The following is a 16,180-nucleotide window of genomic DNA, read 5'->3' as shown; positions in this document are numbered from 1 at the left end:
GCAAAAAGGATCAGTTCACTACGAAACTCTAAAAGAAAAGCAAAATGCTGCGGATGCTGGAAATCTGAAATAAAAACAAGAAATGCTGGAAATACTCAGCAGGTCTGGCAGCATCTGTGTCGAGAGAAGCAGAGTTAACGTTTCAGGTGAGTGACCTTTGATCAGAATATTTGCAGCACTGTCTGTTTTTATTTCAGATTTCCAGCATTCACAATGTTGTGTTTTTATTAACATGAACGGATTGCTCAGCTCCAAGTTGAAATCATTGTACAGCATTCTATTAATCAAAACGCCGGAGTGATGCAGCGTAGTAAGCGATGGTGGCGTAGTGGTGAGCATAGCTGCCTTCCAAGCAGTTGTCCCGTGTTCGATTCCCGGCCATCGCAATCTTAAATTGCAGGTTTACTTTATGTTGCAGTATTTTGCAAAGGAAAAAATTTCAAAGCCTTGACAGAATTGAAGTTGATAAAATATTCTCATCATCCAATCAGATACATTCTCCTGCTTGATCAGCGTCGCCTCGGAGCAAGTTTGCTTCCTTCAAGTGTTTCTCCAATTTCCTATTGAAATCATTGATTGTCTCTGCTTCCACCACACTTGTGGACAGACTGTTGCAGCCGGAAAAACAAAACGTGCTTCCTCACATTTCCCTGCATCTCTTTCCCAAAACCATCAATCTGTGTCTCCTAGTCCTTGTACCATCAACTAATGGGAACAGGTTCTCGTTGTCTAACTTACCTACACCTGTATCAAATTTCCCCTCAATCCACATTGCTGCAAGGAGAACAACCACTTACTTAGATAACACAATCCAGAGCCATCTATCCAAGCTTTTCAATAACAAAAGAATTGTTGTGTTGTAAGAAGTCTAGATAGGAGCATAACATCAAGAGACTTTGATAGATCAACTGATTGTCTCTGCCCAACGCACCAGATTTTCTGTATCACCTGAACACTGCTCACCGCTGTGTAAAGTTTAGAGTATTTTAATGGCTTACATTTATGCAAGAACTGCAATGTCAAGGTTGGATTGTAAAGCATGACGGTCATCTTCACTGAACTACGTCAAAATGTCATGTTGAGAGTGGTGTCAGTGTGGAAGATGCACGTAGCCATAGGAAAAAAAGGCAAGTCATGTAGCTGGAGGGGGATCCACAATGTGGGGGCGATGGACCGTGACATATTTTACGTTTGTGACAAATAAGAACAACTAAAATAATAGGATTAATGATATGCTTTGTACATCAATATATTGAAGTCTGTTTGATCTGTTGCTTGCTTTATTATGAAATTTGTTTTCAAGGCTATACTTTGTTTAAACCTTTGTGTGAGAACAATGGGAGAGACACCAGCACTCCTTGCAGGGAGAGAGAAGAGATAAAGGCAGAATTAAAGAAAAAAATGTCTGGGATCAGCAAGAATGTAAACTTTAGGATCTTTGCTAAAATAGAAAGAATCGGGAAGCATCTGTAATGTGTGTAGATTCAACTATTAACTAACTAGTGTCGAACAATGATGTCAACCTGGACCAATTAGAAAACTTAGAACAATTCAAAACTTATATGGTAACATCCTTGCACCACAAAAAGGATAAAAGAAAGGGTATTCCAGGAAATCGTCATCACACTTAGACAGGGGTCAACAGAAGATAGTTGGTACTTAAAAGGAGATGATAGAATACTGTCAAGAAAACTCAGCAAGGGATGAAGAAGGAGAGAAGTCCGTGCCGCAGCAAGCACAGAAACAAGAACAGGTGTTGTGTGTTGCTGCATATCTATTACCATTGTTAAGTATTAGCTTTGTACATCTTAGTTAAGCCTAATAAACTCTCTGACTTGGTCACATAACTTGAGTTTGTACCTTGTAGGTCTATCTTGGTCAGGAATCTAAAGGTGAGACGGGTTGGGTATTCTCTGTCTCACCTCTGTTCAGGTAACATCTACCTGAAACTTACAGCTCTTTACTATATGCATACATTGCAATGTATTTTGTCCTCCTCAAACTTCGAAATTGTGGGCCAGTTAAAAACATTGTTCTCCGTACAGTTTTCTGTGTCACCTCACTGCATAGTTCTGCCCAGTAAGCAAAAAGGATCAGTTCACTACGAAACTCTAAATCAAAAGCAAAATGCTGCGGATGCTGGAAATCTGAAATAAAAACAAGAAATGCTGGAAATACTCAGCAGGTCTGGCAGCATCTGTGTCGAGAGAAACAGAGTTAACGTTTCAGGTGAGTGACCTTTGATCAGAATATTTGCAGCACTGTCTGGTTTTATTTCAGATTTCCAGCATTCACAGTGTTGTGTTTTTATTAACATGAACGGATTGCTCAGCTCCAAGTTGAAATCATTGTACAGCATTCTATTAATCAAAACGCCGGAGTCGTGTAGCGCAGTCAGCGATGGTGGTATAGTGGTGAGCATAGCTGCCTTCCAAGCAGTTGACCCGGGTTCGATTCCCGGCCATCGCAATCTTAAATTGCAGGTTTACTTTCTGTTGCAGTATTTTGCAAAGGAAAAAATTTCAAAGCCTTGACAGAATTGAAGTTGATAAAATATTCTCATCATCCAATCAGATTCATTCTCCTGCTTTATCAGCGTCGCCCTGGAGCAAGTTTGCTTCCTTCAAGTGTTTCTCCAATTTCCTATTGAAATCATTGATTGTCTCTGCTTCCACCACACTTGTGGACAGACAGTTGCAGCAGGTATGACAAAAAATGCTTCCTCACATTTACCTGCATCTCTTTCCCAAAACCATCAATCTGTGTCTCCTAGTCCATGTACCATCAACTAATGGGAACAGGTTCTCCTTGTCTAACTTACCTACACCTGTATAAAATTTCCCCTCAATCCACATTGCTGTCAGGAGAACAACCACTTACTTAGATAACACAATCCAGAGCCATCTATCCAAGCTTTTCAATAACAGAAGAATAGTTGTGTTGTAAGTAGTCTAGATAGGAGCATAACATCAAGAGACTTTGATAGATCAACTGATTGTCTCTGCCCAACGCAATAGATTTTCTGTATCACCTGAACACTGCTCACCGCTGTGTAAAGTTTAGAGTATTTTCATGGCTTACATTTATGCAAGAACTGCAATGTCATGGTTGGATTGTAAAGCATGACGGTCATCTTCACTGAAGTACGTCAAAATGTCATGTTGAGAGTGGTGTCAGTGTGGAAGATGCACGTAGCCATAGGAAAAAAAGGCAGTCATGTAGCTGGAGGGGGATCCACAATGTGGGGGCGATGGACCGTGACATATTTTACGTTTGTGACAAATAAGAACAACTAAAATAATAGGATTAATGATATGCTTTGTCCATCAATATATTGAAGTCTGTTTGATCTGTTGCTTGCTTTATTATGAAATTTGTTTTCAAGGCTATACTTTGTTTAAACCTTTGTGTGAGAACAATGGGAGAGACACCAGCACTCCTTGCAGGGAGAGAGAAGAGATCAAGGCAGAATTAAAGAAAAAAATGTCTGGGATCAGCAAGACTGTAACCTTTCGGATATTTGCTAAAATAGAAAGAATCGGGAAGCATCTGTAATGTGTGTAGATTCAACTATTAACTAACTAGTGTCAAACAATGATGTCAACCTGGACCAATTAGGACACTTAGAACAATTCAAAACTAATATGGTAACATCCTTGCACCACAAAAAGGATAAAAGAAAGGGTGTTACAGGACATCGTCATCACACTTAGACAGGGGTCAACAGAAGATCGTTGGTACTTAAAAGGAGAAGATGGAATACAGTCAATAAAACACAGCAAGGGATGAAGAAGGAGAGAAGTCCGTGCCGCAGCAAGCACAGAAACAAGAACGGGTGTTGTGTGTTGCTGCATATCTATTACCATTGTTAAGTATTAACTTTGTACATCTTAGTTAAGCCTAATAAACTCTCTGACTTGGTCACATAACTTGAGTTTGTACCTTGTAGGTCTATCTTGGTCAGGAATCTAAAGGTGAGACGGGTTGGGTATTCTCTGTCTCACCTCTGTTCAGGTAACATCTACCTGAAACTTACAGCTCTTTACTATATGCATACATTGCAATGTATTTTGTCCTCCTCAAACTTCGAAATTGTGGGCCAGTTAAAAACATTGTTCTCCGTACAGTTTTCTGTGTCACCTCACTGCATAGTTCTGCCCAGTAAGCAAAAAGGATCAGTTCACTACGAAACTCTAAATCAAAAGCAAAATGCTGCGGATGCTGGAAATCTGAAATAAAAACAAGAAATGCTGGAAATACTCAGCAGGTCTGGCAGCATCTGTGTAGAGAGAAGCAGAGTTAACGTTTCAGGTGAGTGACCTTTGATCAGAATATTTGCAGCACTGTCTGGTTTTATTTCAGATTTCCAGCATTCACAGTGTTGTGTTTTTATAAACATGAACGGATTGCTCAGCTCCAAGTTGAAATCATTGTACAGCATTCTATTAATCAAAACGCCGGAGTGATGTAGCGCAGTCAGCGATGGTGGTATAGTGGTGAGCATAGCTGCCTTCCAAGCAGTTGACCCGGGTTCGATTCCCGGCCATCGCAATCTTAAATTGCAGGTTTACTTTCTGCTGCAGTATTTTGCAAAGGAAAAAATATCAAAGCCTTGACAGAATTGAAGTTGATAAAATATTCTCATCATCCAATCAGATTCATTCTCCTGCTTGATCAGCGTCGCCCTGGAGCAAGTTTGCTTCCTTCAAGTGTTTCTCCAATTTCCTATTGAAATCATTGATTGTCTCTGCTTCCACCACACTTGTGGACAGACAGTTGCAGCAGGTATGACAAAAAATGCTTCCTCACATTTTCCTGCATCTCTTTCCCAAAACCATCAATCTGTGTCTCCTAGTCCATGTACCATCAACTAATGGGAACAGGTTCTCCTTGTCTAACTTACCTACACCTGTATTAAATTTCCCCTCAATCCACATTGCTGTCAGGAGAACAACCTCTTACTTAGATAACACAATCCAGAGCCATCTATCCAAGCTTTTCAATAACAGAAGAGTAGTTGTGTTGTAAGTAGTCTATATAGGAGCATAACATCAAGAGACTTTGATAGATCAACTGATTGTCTCTGCCCAACGCACCAGATTTTCTGTATCACCTGAACACTGCTCACCGCTGTGTAAAGTTTAGAGTATTTTCATGGCTTACATTTATGCAAGTACTGCAATGTCAAGGTTGGATTGTAAAGCATGACGGTCATCTTCACTGAACTACGTCAAAATGTCATGTTGAGAGTGGTGTCAGTGTGGAAGATGCACGTAGCCATAGGAAAAAAAGGCAGTCATGTAGCTGGAGGGGGATCCACAATGTGGGGGCGATGGACCGTGACATATTTTACGTTTGTGACAAATAAGAACAACTAAAATAATAGGATTAATGATATGCTTTGTACATCAATACATTGAAGTCTGTTTGATCTGTTGCTTGCTTTATTATGAAATTTGTTTTCAAGGCTATACTTTGTTTAAACCTTTGTGTGAGAACAATGGGAGAGACACCAGCACTCCTTGCAGGGAGAGAGAAGAGATAAAGGCAGAATTAAAGAAAAAATGTCTGGGATCAGCAAGAATGTAAACTTTAGGATCTTTGCTATAATAGAAAGAATCGGGAAGCATCTGTAATGTGTGTAGATTCAACTATTAACTAACTAGTGTCAAACAATGATGTCAACCTGGACCAATTAGAAAACTTAGAACAATTCAAAACTTATATGGTAACATCCTTGCACCACAAAAAGGATAAAAGAAAGGGTATTCCAGGACATCGTCATCACACTTAGACAGGGGTCAACAGAAGATAGTTGGTACTTAGAAGGAGATGATAGAATACTGTCAAGAAAACTCAGCAAGGGATGAAGAAGGAGAGAAGTCCGTGCCGCAGCAAGCACAGAAACAAGAACGGGTGTTGTGTGTTGCTGCATATCTATTACCATTGTTAAGTATTAACTTTGTAGATCTTAGTTAAGCCTAATAAACTCTCTGACTTGGTCACATAACTTGAGTTTGTACCTTGTAGGTCTATCTTGGTCAGGAATCTAAAGGTGAGACGGGTTGGGTATTCTCTGTCTCACCTCTGTTCAGGTAACATCTACCTGAAACTTACAGCTCTTTACTATATGCATACATTGCAATGTATTTTGTCCTCCTCAAACTTCGAAATTGTGGGCCCGTTAAAAACATTGTTCTCCGTACAATTTTCTGTGTCACCTCACTGCATAGTTCTGCCCAGTAAGCAAAAAGGATCAGTTCACTACGAAACTCTAAATCAAAAGCAAAATGCTGCGGATGCTGGAAATCTGAAATAAAAACAAGAAATGCTGGAAATACTCAGCAGGTCTGGCAGCATCTGTGTCGAGAGAAACAGAGTTAACGTTTCAGGTGAGTGACCTTTGATCAGAATATTTGCAGCACTGTCTGGTTTTATTTCAGATTTCCAGCATTCACAGTGTTGTGTTTTTATTAACATGAACGGATTGCTCAGCTCCAAGTTGAAATCATTGTACAGCATTCTATTAATCAAAACGCCGGAGTGATGCAGCGCAGTCAGCGATGGTGGGATAGTGGTGAGCATAGCTGCCTTCTAAGCAGTTGACCTGGGTTCGATTCCCGGCCATCGCAATCTTAAATTGCTGGTTTACTTTCTGTTGCAGTATTTTGCAAATGAAAAAATTTCAAAGCCTTGACAGAATTGAAGTTGATAAAATATTCTCATCATCCAATCAGATTCATTCTCCTGCTTTATCAGCGTCGCCCTGGAGCAAGTTTGCTTCCTTCAAGTGTTTCTCCAATTTCCTATTGAAATCATTGATTGTCTCTGCTTCCACCACACTTGTGGACAGACAGTTGCAGCAGGTATGACAAAAAATGCTTCCTCACATTTACCTGCATCTCTTTCCCAAAACCATCAATCTGTGTCTCCTAGTCCATGTACCATCAACTAATGGGAACAGGTTCTCCTTGTCTAACTTACCTACACCTGTATAAAATTTCCCCTCAATCCACATTGCTGTCAGGAGAACAACCACTTACTTAGATAACACAATCCAGAGCCATCTATCCAAGCTTTTCAATAACAGAAGAATAGTTGTGTTGTAAGTAGTCTAGATAGGAGCATAACATCAAGAGACTTTGATAGATCAACTGATTGTCTCTGCCCAACGCACCAGATTTTCTGTATCACCTGAACACTGCTCACCGCTGTGTAAAGTTTAGAGTATTTTCATGGCTTACATTTATGCAAGAACTGCAATGTCAAGGTTGGATTGTAAAGCATGACGGTCATCTTCACTGAACTACGTCAAAATGTCATGTTGAGAGTGGTGTCAGTGTGGAAGATGCACGTAGCCATAGGAAAAAAAGGCAGTCATGTAGCTGGAGGGGGATCCACAATGTGGGGGCGATGGACCGTGACATATTTTACGTTTGTGACAAATAAGAACAACTAAAATAATAGGATTAATGATATGCTTTGTACATCAATATATTGAAGTCTGTTTGATCTGTTGCTTGCTTTATTATGAAATTTGTTTTCAAGGCTATACTTTGTTTAAACCTTTGTGTGAGAACAATGGGAGAGACACCAGCACTCCTTGCAGGGAGAGAGAAGATATAAAGGCATAATTAAAGAAAAAAATGTCTGGGATCAGCAAGACTGTAACCTTTAGGATATTTGCTAAAATAGAAAGTATCGGGAAGCATCTGTAATGTGTGTAGATTCAACTATTAACTAACTAGTGTCAAACAATGATGTCAACCTGGACCAATTAGGACACTTAGAACAATTCAAAACTAATATGGTAACATCCTTGCACCACAAAAAGGATAAAAGAAAGGGTGTTACAGGACATCGTCATCACACTTAGACAGGGGTCAACAGAAGATCGTTGGTACTTAAAAGGAGATGATAGAATACTGTCAAGAAAACTCAGCAAGGGATGAAGAAGGAGAGAAGTCCGTGCCGCAGCAAGCACAGAAACAAGAACGGGTGTTGTGTGTTGCTGCATATCTATTACCATTGTTAAGTATTAACTTTGTACATCTTAGTTAAGCCTAATAAACTCTCTGACTTGGTCATATAACTTGAGTTTGTACCTTGTAGGTCTATCTTGGTCAGGAATCTAAAGATGAGACGGGTTGGGTATTCTCTGTCTCACCTCTGTTCAGGTAACATCTCCCTGAAACTTACAGCTCTTTACTATATGCATACATTGCAATGTATTTTGTCCTCCTCAAACTTCGAAATTGTGGGCCCGTTAAAAACATTGTTCTCCGTACAGTTTTCTGTGTCACCTCACTGCATAGTTCTGCCCAGTAAGCAAAAAGGATCAGTTCACTACGAAACTCTAAATCAAAAGCAAAATGCTGCGGATGCTGGAAATCTTAAATAAAAACAAGAAATGCTGGAAATACTCAGCAGGTCTGGCAGCATCTGTGTAGAGAGAAGCAGAGTTAACGTTTCAGGTGAGTGACCTTTGATCAGAATATTTGCAGCACTGTCTGGTTTTATTTCAGATTTCCAGCATTCACAGTGTTGTGTTTTTATAAACATGAACGGATTGCTCAGCTCCAAGTTGAAATCATTGTACAGCATTCTATTAATCAAAACGCCGGAGTGATGTAGCGCAGTCAGCGATGGTGGTATAGTGGTGAGCATAGCTGCCTTCCAAGCAGTTGACCCGGGTTCGATTCCCGGCCATCGCAATCTTAAATTGCAGGTTTACTTTCTGTTGCAGTATTTTGCAAAGGAAAAAATATCAAAGCCTTGACAGAATTGAAGTTGATAAAATATTCTCATCATCCAATCAGATTCATTCTCCTGCTTGATCAGCGTCGCCCTGGAGCAAGTTTGCTTCCTTCAAGTGTTTCTCCAATTTCCTATTGAAATCATTGATTGTCTCTGCTTCCACCACACTTGTGGACAGACAGTTGCAGCAGGTATGACAAAAAATGCTTCCTCACATTTTCCTGCATCTCTTTCCCAAAACCATCAATCTGTGTCTCCTAGTCCATGTACCATCAACTAATGGGAACAGGTTCTCCTTGTCTAACTTACCTACACCTGTATTAAATTTCCCCTCAATCCACATTGCTGTCAGGAGAACAACCACTTACTTAGATAACACAATCCAGAGCCATCTATCCAAGCTTTTCAATAACAGAAGAATAGTTGTGTTGTAAGTAGTCTAGATAGGAGCATAACATCAAGAGACTTTGATAGATCAACTGATTGTCTCTGCCCAACGCACCAGATTTTCTGTATCACCTGAACACTGCTCACCGCTGTGTAAAGTTTAGAGTATTTTCATGGCTTACATTTGTGCAAGAACTGCAATGTCAAGGTTGGATTGTAAAGCATGACGGTCATCTTCACTGGACTACGTCAAAATGTCATGTCGAGAGTGGTGTCAGTGTGGAATATGCACGTAGCCATAGGAAAAAAAAGGCAAGTCATGTAGCTGGAGGGGGATCCACAATGTGGGGGCGATGGACCGTGACATATTTTACGTTTGTGACAAATAAGAACAACTAAAATAATAGGATTAATGATATGCGTTGTGCATAAATAGATTTGAAGTCTGTTTGATCTGTTGCTTGCTTTATTATGAAATTTGTTTTCAAGGCTATACTTTGTTTAAACCTTTGTGTGAGAACAATGGGAGAGACACCAGTACTCCTTGCAGGGAGAGAGAAGATATAAAGGCATAATTAAAGAAAAAAATGTCTGGGATCAGCAAGACTGTAACCTTTAGGATATTTGCTAAAATAGAAAGAATCGGGAAGCATCTGTAATGTGTGTAGATTCAACTATTAACTAACTAGTGTCAAACAATGATGTCAACCTGGACCAATTAGGACACTTAGAACAATTCAAAACTAATATGGTAACATCCTTGCACCACAAAAAGGATAAAAGAAAGGGTGTTACAGGACATCGTCATCACACTTAGACAGGGGTCAACAGAAGATCGTTGGTACTTAAAAGGAGAAGATAGAATACAGTCAATAAAACACAGCAAGGGATGAAGAAGGAGAGAAGTCCGTGCCGCAGCAAGCACAGAAACAAGAACGGGTGTTGTGTGTTGCTGCGTATCTATCACCATTGTTAAGTATTAACTTTGTACATCTTAGTTAAGCCTAATAAACTCTCTGACTTGGTCACATAACTTGAGTTTGTACCTTGTAGGTCTATCTTGGTCAGGAATCTAAAGGTGAGACGGGTTGGGTATTCTCTGTCTCACCTCTGTTCAGGTAACATCTACCTGAAACTTACAGCTCTTTACTATATGCATACATTGCTATGTATTTTGTCCTCCTCAAACTTCGAAATTGTGGGCCCGTTAAAAACATTGTTCTCCGTACAGTTTTCTGCGTCACCTCACTGCATAGTTCTGCCCAGTAAGCTAAAAGGATCAGTTCACTACGAAACTCTAAAAGAAAAGCAAAATGCTGCGGATGCTAGAAATCTGAAATAAAAACAAGAAATGCTGGAAATACTCAGCAGGTCTGGCAGCATCTGTGTGGAGAGAAGCAGAGTTAACGTTTCAGGTGAGTGACCTTTGATCAGAATATTTGCAGCACTGTCTGTTTTTATTTCAGATTTCCAGCATTCACAGTATTGTGTTTTTATTGACATGAACGGATTGCTCAGCTCCAAGTTGAAATCATTGTACAGCATTCTATTAATCGAAACGCCGGAGAGATGCAGAACAGTAAGCGATGGTGGTATAGTGGTGAGCGGAGCTGCCTTCCAAGCAGATGGCTCGGGTTCGATTCCCGGCCATTGCAATGTTAAATTGCAGGTTTACTTTCTGTTGCAGTATTTTGCAAAGGAAAAAATTTCAAAGCCTTGACAGAATTGAAGTTGATAAAATATTCTCATCATCCAATCAGATTCATTCTCCTGCTTGATCAGCGTCGCCCTGGAGCAAGTTTGTTTCCTTCAAGTGTTTCTCCAATTTCCTATTGAAATCATTGATTGTCTCTGCTTCCACCACACTTGTGGACAGATAGTTGCAGCAGGTATAACAAAAAGTGCTTCCTCACATTTCCCTGCATCTCTTTCCCAAGACCATCAATCTGTGTCCCCTAGTCCATGTACCATCAAATAATGGGAACAGGTTCTCCTTGTCTGACTTACCTACACCTGTATCAAATTTCCCCTCAATCCACATTGCTGTAAGGAGAACAACCACTTACTTAGATAACACAATCCAGAGCCATCTATCCAATCTTTTCAATAACAAAAGAATAGTTGTGTTGTAAGTAGTCCAGATAGGAGCATGACATCAAGAGACTTTGATAGATCAACTGATTGTCTCTGCCCAACGCACCAGATTTTCTGTATCACCTGAACACTGCTCACCGCTGTGTAAAGTTTAGAGTATTTTCATGGCTTACATTTATGCAAGAACTGCAATGTCAAGGTTGGATTGTAAAGCATGACGGTCATCTTCACTGAACTACTTCAAAATGTCATGTTGAGAGTGGTGTCAGTGTGGAAGATGCACGTAGCGATATGAAGAAAAAGGCAACTCATGTAGCTGAAGGGGGATCCACAATGTGGGGGCGATGGACCGTGACATATTTTACGTTTGTGACAAATAAGAACAACTAAAATAATAGGATTAATGATATGCTTTTTACATCAATATATTGAAGTCTGTTTGATCTGTTGCTTGCTTTATTATGAAATTTGTTTTCAAGGCTATACTTTGTTTAAACCTTTGTGTGAGAACAATGGGAGAGACACCAGCACTCCTTGCAGGGAGAGAGAAGAGATAAAGGCAGAATGAAAGAAAAAAATGTCTGGGATCAGCAAGAATCTAACCTTTAGGATCTTTGCTAAAATAGAAAGAATATGGAAGCATCTGTAATGTGCGAAGATTCAATTATTAACTAACTAGTGTCAAACAATGATGTCAACCTGGACCAATTAGGACACTTTGAACAATTCAAAACTAATATGGTAACATCCTTGCACCACAAAAAGGATAAAAGAAAGGGTGTTACAGGACATCGTCATCACATTTAGACAGGGGTCAACAGAAGATCGTTGGTACTTAAAAGGAGAAGATAGAATACAGTCAAGAAAACACAGCAAGGGATGAAGAAGGAGAGAAGTCCATGCCGCAGCAAGCACAGAAACAAGAACGGGTGTTGTTTGTTGCTACATATCTATAACCATTGTTAAGTATTAACTTTGTACATCTTAGTTAAGCCTAATAAACTGTCTGACTTGGTCACATAACTTGAGTTTGTACCTTGTAGGTCTATCGTGGTCAGGAATCTGAAGGTGAGACGTGTTGGGGATTCGCTGTCTCACCTCTGTTCAGGTAACATCGACCTGAAACTTACAGCTCTTCACTATATGCATACATTGCTATGTATTTTGTCCTCCTCAAACTTCGAAATTGTGGGCCCGTTAAAAACATTGTTCTCCGTACAGTTTTCTGCGTCACCTCACTGCATAGTTCTGCCCTGGAAGCAAAAAGGATCAGTTCACTACGTAACTCAAAAATAAAAGCAAAACACTGCGGATGCTGGAAATCTGAAATAAAAACAAGAAATGCTGGAAATACTCAGCAGGTCTAGCAGCATCTGTGTAGAGAGAAGCATAGTTAACGTTTCAGGTGAGTGACCTTTGATCAGAATATTTGCAGCACTGTCTGTTTTTATTTCAGATTTCCAGCATTCACAGTGTTGTGTTTTTATGAACATGAACGGACTGCTCAGCTGCAAGTTGAAATCATTGTACAGCTTTCTATTAATCAAAACGCCGGAGAGATGCAGAACAGTAAGCGATGGTGGTATAGTGGTGAGCATTGCTACCTTCCACGCAGTTGGCCCGGGTTCGATTCCCGGCCATCGCAATCCTAAATTGTGTGTTTACCTTATGTTGCAGTATTTTACTAACGAAAAAGTTTCAAAGCCTTGACAGAATTGAAGTTGATAAAATATTCTCATCATCCAATCAGATTCATTCTCCTGCTTGATCAGCGTCGTCCTGGAGCAAGTTTGTTTCCTTCAAGTGTTTCTCCAATTTCCTATTGAAATCATTGATTGTCTTTGCTTCCACCACACTTGTGGACAGATAGTTGCAGCAGGTATAACAAAAAGTGCTTCCTCACATTTCCCTGCATCTCTTTCCCAAAACCATCAATCTGTGTCTCCTAGTCCTTGTACCATCAAATAATGGGAACAGGTTCTCCTTGTCTAACTTACCTATACCTGTATCAAATTTCCCCTCAATCAACATTGCTGTATGGAGAACAACCACTTACTTAGATAACACAATCCAGAGCCATCTATCCAAGCTTTTCAATAACAAAAGAATAGTTGTGTTGTAAGTAGTATAGATAGGAGCATAACATCAAGAGACTTTGATAGATCAACTGATTGTCTCTGCCCAACGCACCAGATTTTCTGTATCACCTGAACACTGCTCACCGCTGTGTAAAGTTTAGAGTATTTTCATGGCTTACATTTATGCAAGAACTGCAATGTCAAGGTTGGATTGTAAAGCATGACGGTCATCTTCACTGAACTACGTCAAAATGTCATGTTGAGAGTGGTGTCAGTGTGGAAGATGCACGTAGCCATAGGAAAAAAAAGGCAAGTCATCTAGCTGGAGGGGGATCCACAATGTGGGGGCGATGGACCGTGACATATTTTACGTTTGTGACAAATAAGAACAACTAAAATAATAGGTTAGTGATATGCTTTGCACGTCAATAGAGAGAAGTCTGTTTGATCTGTTGCTTGCTTTATTATGAAATTTGTTTTCAGGGCTATACTTTGTTTAAACCTTTGTGTGAGAACAATGGGAGAGACACCAGCACTCCTTGCAGGGAGAGAGAAGAGATAAAGTCAGAATTAAAGAAAAAAATGTCTGGGATCAGCAAGAATGTATCCTTTAGGATCTTTGCTAAAATAGAAAGAATCGGGAAGCATCTGTAATGTGTGTAGATTCAACTATTAACTAACTAGTGTCAAACAATGATGTCAACCTGGACCAATTAGGACACTTAGAACAATTCAAAACTAATATGGTAACATCCTTGCACCACAAAAAGGATAAAAGAAAGGGTGGTACAGGACATCGTCATCACACTTAGACAGGGGTCAACAGAAGATCGTTGGTACTTAAAAGGAGAAGATAGAATACAGTCAAGAAAACACAGCAAGGGATGAAGAAGGAGAGAAGTCCGTGCCGCAGCAAGCACAGAAACAAGAACGGGTGTTGTGTGTTGCTGCATATCTATTACCATTGTTAAGTATTAACTTTGTAGATCTTAGTTAAGCCTAATAAACTCTCTGACTTGGTCACATAACTTGAGTTTGTACCTTGTAGGTCTATCGTGGTCAGGAATCTAAAGGTGAGACGTGTTGGGGATTCGCTGTCTCACCTTGTTCAGGTAACATCGACCTGAAACTTACAGCTCTTTACTATATGCATACATTGCTATGTATTTTGTCCTCCTCAAACTTCGAAATTGTGGGCCCGTTAAAAACATTGTTCTCCGTACAGTTTTCTGCGTCACCTCACTGCATAGTTCTGCCCTGGAAGCAAAAAGGATCAGTTCACTACGTAACTCTAAAATAAAAGCAAAACACTGCGGATGCTGGAAATCTGAAATAAAAACAAGAAATGCTGGAAATACTCAGCAGGTCTGGCAGCATCTGTGTGGAGAGAAGCAGAGTTAACGTTTCAGGTGAGTGACCTTTGATCAGAATATTTGCAGCACTGTCTGTTTTTATTTCAGATTTCCAGCATTCACAGTGTTGTGTTTTTATGAACATGAACGGACTGCTCAGCTGCAAGTTGAAATCATTGTACTTTCTATTAATCAAAACGCCGGAGCAATGCAGAACAGTAAGCGATGGTGGTATAGTGGTGAGCATAGCTGCCTTCCAAGCAGTTGGCCCGGGTTCGATTCCCGGCCATCGCAATCCTAAATTGTGTGTTTACGTTATGTTGCAGTATTTTACTAACGATAAAGTTTCAAATCCTTGACAGAATTGAAGTTGATAAAATATTCTCATCATCCAATCAGATTCATTCTCCTGCTTGATCAGCGTCGCCCTGGAGCAAGTTTGTTTCCTTCAAGTGTTTCTCCAATTTCCTATTGAAATCATTGATTGTCTTTGCTTCCACCACACTTGTGGACAGATAGTTGCAGCAGGTATAACAAAAAGTGCTTCCTCACATTTCCCTGCATCTCTTTCCCAAAACTATCAATCTGTGTCTCCTATTCCTTGTACCATCAAATAATGGGAACAGGTTCTGCTTGTCTAACTTACCTATACCTGTATCAAATTTCCCCTCAATCCACATTGCTGTATGGAGAACAACCACTTACTTAGATAACACAATCCAGAGCCATCTATCCAAGCTTTTCAATAACAAAAGAATAGTTGTGTTGTAAGTAGTATAGATAGGAGCATAACATCAAGAGACTTTGATAGATCAACTGATTGTCTCTGCCCAACGCACCAGATTTTCTGTATCACCTGAACACTGCTCACCGCTGTGTAAAGTTTAGAGTATTTTCATGGCTTACATTTATGCAAGAACTGCAATGTCAAGGTTGGATTGTAAAGCATGACGGTCATCTTCACTGAACTACGTCAAAATGTCATGTTGAGAGTGGTGTCAGTGTGGAAGATGCACGTAGCCATAGGAAAAAAAAGGCAAGTCATGTAGCTGGAGGGGAATCCACAATGTGGGGGCGATGGACCGTGACATATTTTACGTTTGTGACAAATAAGAACAACTAAAATAATAGGATTAATGATATGCTTTGTACATCAATATATTGAAATCTGTTTGATCTGTTGCTTGCTTTATTATGAAATTTGTTTTCAAGGCTATACTTTGTTTAAACCTTTGTGTGAGAACAATGGGACAGACACCAGCACTCCTTGCAGGGAGAGAGAAGAGATAAAGGCAGAATTAAAGAAAAAATGTCTGGGATCATAAAGAATGTAAACTTTATGATCTTTGCTAAAATAGAAAGAATCGGGAAGCATCTGTAATGTGTGTAGATTCAACTATTAACTAACTAGTGTCAAACAATGATGTCAACCTGGACCAATTAGAACACTTAGAACAATTCAAAACTAATATGGTAACATCCTTGCACCACAAAAAGGATAAAAGAAAGGGT

At 39.8% G+C, this 16,180-nt stretch overlaps 7 non-coding genes across 7 annotated transcripts; all 7 read left to right on the top strand.

Annotated features, from left to right (window-relative positions):
* The first annotated feature begins 314 nt into the window (after positions 1-314).
* Positions 315-386, top strand: trnag-ucc (transfer RNA glycine (anticodon UCC)). Its single transcript has one exon. It is a non-coding gene; the product is annotated as a tRNA-Gly (tRNA).
* Positions 387-2,397: 2,011 nt separating this feature from the next.
* trnag-ucc (transfer RNA glycine (anticodon UCC)) lies at positions 2,398-2,469 on the top strand. The gene has a single exon. It is a non-coding gene; the product is annotated as a tRNA-Gly (tRNA).
* A 2,010-nt stretch (positions 2,470-4,479) lies between these two features.
* Positions 4,480-4,551, top strand: trnag-ucc (transfer RNA glycine (anticodon UCC)). The gene has a single exon. It is a non-coding gene; the product is annotated as a tRNA-Gly (tRNA).
* A 2,009-nt stretch (positions 4,552-6,560) lies between these two features.
* On the top strand, positions 6,561-6,632 carry trnar-ucu (transfer RNA arginine (anticodon UCU)). Its single transcript has one exon. It is a non-coding gene; the product is annotated as a tRNA-Arg (tRNA).
* Positions 6,633-8,642: 2,010 nt separating this feature from the next.
* Positions 8,643-8,714, top strand: trnag-ucc (transfer RNA glycine (anticodon UCC)). Its single transcript has one exon. It is a non-coding gene; the product is annotated as a tRNA-Gly (tRNA).
* Positions 8,715-12,811: 4,097 nt separating this feature from the next.
* Positions 12,812-12,883, top strand: trnag-ucc (transfer RNA glycine (anticodon UCC)). Its single transcript has one exon. It is a non-coding gene; the product is annotated as a tRNA-Gly (tRNA).
* Positions 12,884-14,890: 2,007 nt separating this feature from the next.
* trnag-ucc (transfer RNA glycine (anticodon UCC)) lies at positions 14,891-14,962 on the top strand. The gene has a single exon. It is a non-coding gene; the product is annotated as a tRNA-Gly (tRNA).
* Positions 14,963-16,180: the final 1,218 nt, after the last annotated feature.

Source organism: Heterodontus francisci, unplaced genomic scaffold, assembly GCF_036365525.1.
Source record: "Heterodontus francisci isolate sHetFra1 unplaced genomic scaffold, sHetFra1.hap1 HAP1_SCAFFOLD_241, whole genome shotgun sequence".
NCBI lineage: Eukaryota > Metazoa > Chordata > Chondrichthyes > Heterodontiformes > Heterodontidae > Heterodontus > Heterodontus francisci.
The sequence above is the reverse complement of the archived record's forward strand: the minus strand, read 5'-3'. Positions and strand labels throughout refer to the sequence as shown.